Here is a 9,127-nt window from a genome sequence, read left to right as displayed (position 1 = left end):
TGCATGTCACCCCGGACTACATTTCATTGCACTGATTGCACTGATTACACACACAGCTGTCACCAATCAAACACCCTACATGGACTTCCTCTTCGAGTATTGTCAGTATTGTCTGCGTTTATCACTCTCCTAGTGGAAGCACTTTACGGAGCCAGTATGAGTTCCTGTCTTGGATTTCTCTCTCGTCTTGTTGTTTGGATTCTGTTCGCACCTCGCCTGGATTAATATCTGTCTGTGGATTACTCGCCTGCCTCATCCTTTGGATTATGTTCGCCGTTGATCGACCTATGCCTGTTTATTGGATCACTCTTCTGTCTTGCCGTCTAAATACCTGTTTGCTATTGTCCGACCCTTGCCTGTTTTGACTATGTTTAAGAATAAAGCTTTGCAGATGGATCTGCACGTCTCTCGTCTCGTTCGCCCCGTTACATTAATACTATATTAATACTTTATTCAGCAAAGACACATTAAATCAATCAAAATGTCATTAAATACATTTATAATGTTACAAAAGATTCTATTTCAAATAAATGCTGTTCTTTTGAAATTAACATTTATCAAATAATCGTAAAAAAGAGATCAGTTTCAGGAAAAAAAAAAGGCAGCACAACATTTATAATAAGATTTTTTTTTTCTTTTCAGGACATATCAGCATATTAGAATGATTTCTGAAGGATCATGTGACACTGAAGACTGGAGTAATGATGCTGAAAATTCAGCTTTGCATCACAGGAATAAATTACACTAAAATATATTCAAATAAAAAAACTGTTAATTCGAATTGTAATAATATTTTACAATATTACTGTTTTTACTGTATTTTTGAGCAAATAAATACAGTATTGGTGAGCATAAGATAAATTTAAAAATCATATCGATCCCAAACTTTTGAACGGTACTGTAAAAAAAAAAAAGAGAGAGAGAAAAAAATGACTTAATTAATTAGACATTAGATTATTTTCCACCTTTTATTGACAATGTAATAACTTCAGAATGGGACAGAATCTTTTATCTGAAAAATTGAATTGAATTGAAAATCCTTAAATCTTACTCATTCTTTTCCTAGTACATTTATTCAGCTATTTATTATGAATGCCTATAGCAATTCCCAGAGATAAGGTCATATTAATTAGCTTTGAAGATGTAACCCCCCCCACCACCACCACCACCAGACCAGTGTACAATATCAACACCCCTAAACCCCCGTGAAACAAACTTCAACTTCAGATCAGTCCATCATTTACAGTACAGCAGAATTACCATAACTTCCACCTTGAGAGAGACAGAGATTGAAGAGAAGCATCCATCCCGCTTCAGGGTGTGACAGGTTTTGTCCTTGTTAGCTTCTAAGACAGAGAGCACATTGAAAGTTCCACCTCGCCCTCGTCCGCTTCTTTACTTCGTCTGCATTTATCTTCCTTTCAGAAGCTGACCTCATGTACAACCCGTGGGCAATTCCACATGCCATTGATCAGAGAAGTTCCCGCCGCCAGGTCACTTATACTGGTTACCATCACTGTTTTTCCTTCCGATGTGACCCTATCTAATAAATCAGAGGTTCACAATATTCTTTAACCTATCCAGTAAACGTTTCGCCAAGTTTTATCCAAAACTACTTTATTTTAGAAACAGTCCCTTACATCTAACACAAATTGCCCTTTACACATGCAGTTTCAGTTACTATTATCAACCCATTTCTATGGTACAGAAGTCTAAACCGTGTATCAGCCTCTGCTTTCGATTCAAAATTTGGTTTTGTGAGAGTTTACTAGGTCAGCAAACAGAGTTGATGGATGTTTTACATCTGATTCACTGTCAGCTGGCTTGTGGTTTGTTGCTGAGAGAACATATGCTAGCATTGGCATTACATATAATGACAGGACGGGTTTCCACAGTTATTAACATCGTGAATCTACTGTTGCTACATTTGTTATAATTTCATAAAAATGTACATATATAACACTGTTTTATTTTACCTTGAAATTAAATTACAAAACAGTGGTTAACACTGTTATGTGTTTTTAATACATTGGCTGAGGGAGTGATGGTAATTTGACATCTTTGTCTCTTCTGACCAATCCCATTGTATGTAAACGTTTCGCCAAGTTTTATCCAAAACTACTTTATTTTAGAAACAGTCCCTTACATCTAACACAAATTGCCCTTTACACATGCAGTTTCAGTTACTATTATCAACCCATTTCTATGGTACAGAAGTCTAAACCGTGTATCAGCCTCTGCTTTCGATTCAAAATTTGGTTTTGTGAGAGTTTACTAGGTCAGCAAACAGAGATGATGGATGTTTTACATCTGATTCACTGTCAGCTGGCTTGTGGTTTGTTGCTGAGAGAACATATGCTAGCATTAGCATTACATATAATGACAGGACGGGGTTCCACAGTTATTAACATCGTGAATCTACTGTTGCTACATTTGTTATAATTTCATAAAAATGTACACATATAACACTGTTTTATTTTACCTTGAAATTAAATTACAAAACAGTGGTTAACACTGTTATGTGTTTTTAATACATTGGCTGAGGGAGTGATGGTAATTTGACATCTTTGTCTCTTCTGACCAATCCCATTGTATTTTTTATTTATTTAAAAAAAAATTTCTTCTTTTGGAAAGTCGGTTTATACCATGGCTGTCTGAATTTATACTGTATACTCTGCACTAAAATATGTTTCATTAGTGAAGGAGATTTCTGAGAAAGAAGAAAATAGTACATATATTGTTACCACTGACCCTTTGTTGAGTTGTGTTTGTGTTAACAACTAGCTAAATATGTTACCTTCAAATTCATTTGATTTAAAGTCATGAAACTGTCAGTGGTAGAGCATTGCGTTAGCAGCGCAAAAGGTCGTGGGTTCGACTCCCAGGGAACACACATACTGGTAAAAAAAACTAAATGTCAGTATGGTGAAAATAATGTGCTTTTTTAGCTTTAAACCGCATAAACACATTTCATTACACCAAATACACAAAATAATGTTCTTTTTAGCAGCATCATATGACCCCTTTAAAGTCATGAAACTGTTAGCACCTGTTTTAAATGACACATTTCTGAGTGAAACATGAACAAATGTAGGGTGGACGTTATAAAGACGTTATATGCTTAATTGTATTGAATGTGCACTTGTAGTCTTCAGATTAACATTTTTATGTTCAGCTAATTGCATTTAATATACATTTTCATTCAAATGGAATTGCATGCAAATAAGGTTCCGAAAACATTACATTCAATTCACACTTAAGTATAATGCAGAAATTTTTGGCAATGCTCACCAATGACTTGTGCACCAAAAGTCACTATTATATGAACTAATTCTAAGTTTGCGTCCTATTTAGATGGGATAACATGCAGATTGGGACGCAGCATATGTTTACGCTGCAAGAAGGTGGCGTAAAGCAACAAAACTCTCTCTTGTAGTGTAGATGTGAGGTGTTATATGCTTCACTGAGTCTAAAACAGCTGAGGCAACTGTCTCACTCACCTAAAACAACACATGCTGTAGATAATTATAACAACATCTGCCTTTAGGACTTTCATGAACAGATACATTTGAGCTGTGCAACTCTTTTGAATGAGTTGCTACAGTATCAGTCTCACTAATGCAGTCGTACTGTATAATGGCCCTGTATTTGATTAAAAATTGGTCCAGTGTAATATCCACTCATGTGTTCCTGTTGGGTTTGGAATCGTTCACCATAATAGTGACAGCGCACGGTCACTGTTAATTATCATATAGAACAGAGCTGCGTAACTTCACTCTATTCACCAAGGGTCCGTTCATCCAAAATTACAATTCTGTCATCATTTGCTCAACTTCATGTTGTTCCAAACCTGTTTGACTTCCTTTCTTTTATGAAAATAAAAGAAGACATCTAACAGTATCGTGAGTTTAAAACAACATGAGGTTGAGTAATTACTAATAGTATTCATTTGATGTAATTTACTCCGTAGACATTAAGAGCCTGACTGTAGGTGTCAGTATAGTCCTGGGTCTCCAGTCTTGTGTTGTGGTCTTTCGGAGTGAGTTACAGGGCCTCAGGTGGGCCAGACAGGATTAGGTTATCCCTGTAATTCTAGGAGATTAGATCACAGCTGGACCAGCAGAGGTATATCAGGACATGGGCAGTTTGGGGTGAACAGCACATCCATATTTAGCTGCCCTTTACCAAAGAAAAGTTACACACCAGGCGCACACATTCGCACGTATCAAAATGATTCATTTCCGCTCGTAGGACCAGATGCCATCTGACAGAACTTGCCATTTTCAAGCCATTTCGCCTAAACTGGTATGCTTAATTGTATTGAATGTGCACTTGTAGTCTTCAGATCAACTTACTTTAACATTTTTATGTTCAGCTAATTGCATTTAATATACATTTTCATTCAAATGGAATTGCATGCACATAAGTTTCCGAAAACATTACATTCAATTCACACTTGAGTATAATGCAGACATTTTTGGCAATGCTCACCAATGAGTTGTGCACCAAAAGTCACTATTATATGAACTAATTCTAAGTTTGCGTCCTATTTAGATGGGATAACATGCAGATTGGGACGCAGCATATGTTTACGCTGCAAGAAGGTGGCGTAAAGCAACAAAACTCTCTCTTGTAGTGTAGATGTGAGGTGTTATATGCTTCACTGAGTCTAAAACAGCTGAGGCAACTGTCTCACTCACCTAAAACAACACATGCTGTAGATAATTATAACAACATCTGCCTTTAGGACTTTCATGAACAGATACATTTGAGCTGTGCAACTCTTTTGAATGAGTTGCTACAGTATCAGTCTCACTAATGCAGTCGTACTGTATAATGGCCCTGTATTTGATTAAAAATTGGTCCAGTGTAATATCCACTCATGTGTTCCTGTTGGGTTTGGAATCGTTCACCATAATAGTGACAGCGCACGGTCACTGTTAATTATCATATAGAACAGAGCTGCGTAACTTCACTCTATTCACCAAGGGTCCGTTCATCCAAAATTACAATTCTGTCATCATTTGCTCAACTTCATGTTGTTCCAAACCTGTTTGACTTCCTTTCTTTTATGAAAATAAAAGAAGACATCTAACAGTATTGCCAGTTTAAAACAACATGAGGTTGAGTAAATACTAATAGTATTCATTTGATATAATTTACTCCGCAGACATTAAGAGCCTGACTGTAGGTGTCAGTATAGTCCTGGGTCTCCAGTCTTGTGTTGTGGTCTTTCGGAGTGTGTCACAGGGCCTCAGGTGGGCCAGACAGGATTCGGTTATCCCTGTAATTCCAGGAGATTAGATCACAGCTGGACCAGCAGAGGTATATCAGGACGTGGGCAGTTTGGGGAGAACAGCACATCCATATTTAGCTGCCCTTTACCAAAGAAAAGTTACACACCAGGCGCACACATTCGCACGTATCAAAATGATTCATTTCCGCTCGTAGGACCAGATGCCATCTGACAGAACTTGCCATTTTCAAGCCATTTCGCCTAAACTGGCACTTGACTCGATTACTTTAGAGAGCAGTTTGATTTGTGCGGTAGACTTTACCCAGCTCACTGGAGCTCAAATCAGCGTCCCCTGTGTGTTAAGAATACATACACTTCCCAGGAAGCATCAGGTGAGCCGGTGGAGTGAAAATCAGTGGTGTAGAACATTGCAATAGCTGTGATATGGTTTCTATTTGCCCCTTTGCATGTCTGTGAAACAAGTGCACAGCCCAAACTCAACAATCGTCCTTTTATGAGCCTGAAAGGGTATACTGAGGGTAACCTGACCGTTCACACAAATGTGGGACCCCATGTTCTTTGTAGTGAGAACTATTAGATATGTTTGATAAATTACAGTAAACAACAGTTCTGCTCATAAGTTTACACCCCCTTGCAGAATATGCAAGAAGCTGATCATTTTCACTAAATAATAGAGATCATAACATTTGTTATTTACTTACTTACTTACTTGCTGTCCTGAATAAGCAGTATCACACCTTCACTGGTGTTCAAGAAGAAAACAATGCATTAAAGGAATATTTCAGCCCAAAATTAATGTACAAGTGAAAATAAAACAAAAGTCCACAAAGTGAAAAGTAAATAACATAAATATAATTTTGGGGTGAACTATCCCTTTAACCATTCAATCATGTTACTGTATAAAGTTATTCTAAATAATAATAATCATAATCATAAATGATTTTTTTCTTTCTTGTACCGACATTCTGCCAAACTAGCTAGTTCCTAGTAACTTACTATAGGCTAAATATGCAACCCTTAATATCTAAAATAAATATAAAATAAAACATTTTATATAGTGTTACATAATAATACAAAATTTAGTTTGACCCGAGGACATTTTCTGAATGTTAAGCACCTTTTTTTTCACTTTAACAATAACTAAAACATTTACTTTCATTGAGAGCCTTAAAAGGATATTGCAACCAAAGTTGAAAATCCTGCCGTCATTACTCAGTGCTACTCATACAGTGTTGTTCTGGGTCCCATTGACTTTCATTGTATGGACATGAACAGATGAAAAATACTACTAACAATAATAAATGATCATCTTTTGTGTTCCACAGAAGAAAGAAAGGTGAATAAATTATGACATTTTTAGGTGAACTGTCCCTTTTGAGCCATATTTTGAACCCTGTTCCTGAGAAGTTACAGACACAAATACTCTTGTAACTATAAAACGCGCCTGTATTTCTATAGGACTTTTGCAATATGTATGTTTCAAAACAGCTTTACAGCAAATGCATGTACAACATGTAAATATATAGCCTCATGGCAGTGACATGTTCTAAAAGAGCTGCTACAGTGAATCAGGAAATTAATCTGTTTACCATTTACAATTCAGTTAACAGCTTTAGTGACAAGCAGATGGTTGACTGATTTTAACCAGCTATTCTCCAAATCCCAATGACTGGCTAGTTGGTGGTGGAAGAGAGCCAGACTGCCCACCTCATGCTCTTCTTCTCGTCTGTCATACAGGATGATCCGGTGGATGTGCGATCACTCATAATTTTCCTCATTTACATATGCACCCGCTCATTACATTCCACTCTCTCTCTCTCCCTTCCAATTCCTTCCTCATTAACCCCTCTTACATATCCTCACCGCCCATGTAATTACAGCTCGAACTGACTACATTATTTGCTTCTCTAATGGATTTTTTTTTTCTGAGGTGGATTGCAGGTCTTGTGGAGAGTTGGTTGTTCAGCTTGTTAAATTGATGGCCTGTTGTTTAGTTGAAGGTTTGTTACAGGAAGTACACGGTTGTACAGCAGATCGCTTATACCTTTTTAAAGTTGAGCAATCTCTGCTCTCCACCAGTCTCATCTAAAGTGCAAGTTTAAATGGCTTAGGAAATAAATGCATAATTGAGAGGCTCTCCAATAATTCAGAGGCTGATTACTGAGTCCCACTGTAATTCACACTCTCAACTTCCTACTAAATTATTAAAATGAAATTAACTGAGCAGCTCCTCAGCTCAACACACTTCAGTGCGATGCTATTAAATATGGTTTAAGAACAAAAATATTTTCTACTGCACAAACAATTCATCACCGTTTCCTGTCATAAAGTGAAAACATGTCAGAGTTAGGACACCTTAAGATTAAATTTTTTTTCTGCATTATTTTTACATTGAAGGGAGCAAAAACATCCGTATACACAGCATCCAGGAAATGTAGAATTGCATTGGTCTGTATGTCATTACAACACCACCATATCTATTTGGCAGAGGTAAACTACTATGCAACAACCATATGTTACCATGACAGGAGGTACAGTATTTTGCCAGGGTACATTTTCACACATAAAGGTAATTTCTCACTTTGTACTATTCAACCCTTATTAGTCATTTATCTTAAGCGCAACCACTAAATGCACTGATTTTCCTCTAAAGTAATTTAATTAGTTATACTTGAAATATATCTTCCCCAGAACCATTACAAACGTTTATATTATTTATTTAATTTAATTTTATTTTATTTTATTTTATTGTTTTTTTTTTTTTAAATTAAAAATTTTTTTTTTTTATTATTTTTTTATTATTTTTTTATTTTATTTTTTATTTGTGTATGTATGTGTGTATGTTCGTTTGTTTGCTTGCTTGTTTGTTTGTTTGCTATTGGAGTTAATAATTGTTAATGATATTGGAGCTTTGTTAAAATTATATTCCAAATTTCCCATTTGTTAGAACATAATGCATTCCACAGATGGTTAATTGACATGAAAAAAAAAATCTGGTGTAAAAATAATTTTCACTTAGAAATTGCTAGTAAATTTCACAATTAATTACAAAGAAATAAAATTAAACAACAAATAACACGTCAAAATAAACATGACACTTTCAAGTAGAAAGACTGAAATACTATTTTCTTTCAACCTTTGAAAATATTTTTTTTACAGTGCACAATGCAAAGAATTAATGAATGCAGAAATTAACCTTTTCAAAGCTTTGAGACAACCAATTGTTTCGCAAAACGATTCACTGTTTCGAATTGCTCGAAACACCACATGCTGGTGATGTCTGCTGGTCAAAACTGTGTAAATGCAACAAAAACTCAGGCCAAAACATGCATTAAAACAGCTTTTACAAACCCATGAAATATCTGTATAATATGTGTTCTTTCGTTCATTTGAAGGGCTTGTTTGTTTGTTTTATGGCCTTGACAAGTTTCGTGAGACTCACCTCATTAGATTTACATGATCTACTCGTTGATATGACAGGTACCATCACACACTTCATGCTTTAGATCAGTTTTCTTCCCTTGACTCATGTACTGAAGCTCATTCCCTATTCTGTCTATTCCTGGAGCAATAACAATAAGGACGTTTGACAAAACCCTGTCAGCTAAAGTGTGAGTATGAGGTTATCTATCACTGTAAGAAATGATCGTGAATTTGACGGTAAAAGACTGTAAAAATGCTACAGTAAAAACCAGTTAAATGGTTAACGGTAAATTCCCCTACTATATACAGTGAAAAACTGTATTGGACATTACATATATTGGACATTAATTTTACGGTAGTATACCGTTTTTGGAAGTGAGAAAGACCGTATAATTTACAGTGAATAACCGTAAATTGACATTCACAGAATTCCCTGCGTTACATTTC

The sequence above is a fragment of the Sinocyclocheilus rhinocerous genome, unplaced genomic scaffold, assembly GCF_001515625.1.
Source record: "Sinocyclocheilus rhinocerous isolate Xijiao unplaced genomic scaffold, SAMN03320098_v1.1 scaffold1140, whole genome shotgun sequence".
Lineage (NCBI taxonomy): Eukaryota > Metazoa > Chordata > Actinopteri > Cypriniformes > Cyprinidae > Sinocyclocheilus > Sinocyclocheilus rhinocerous.
The sequence above is the reverse complement of the archived record's forward strand: the minus strand, read 5'-3'. Positions refer to the sequence as shown.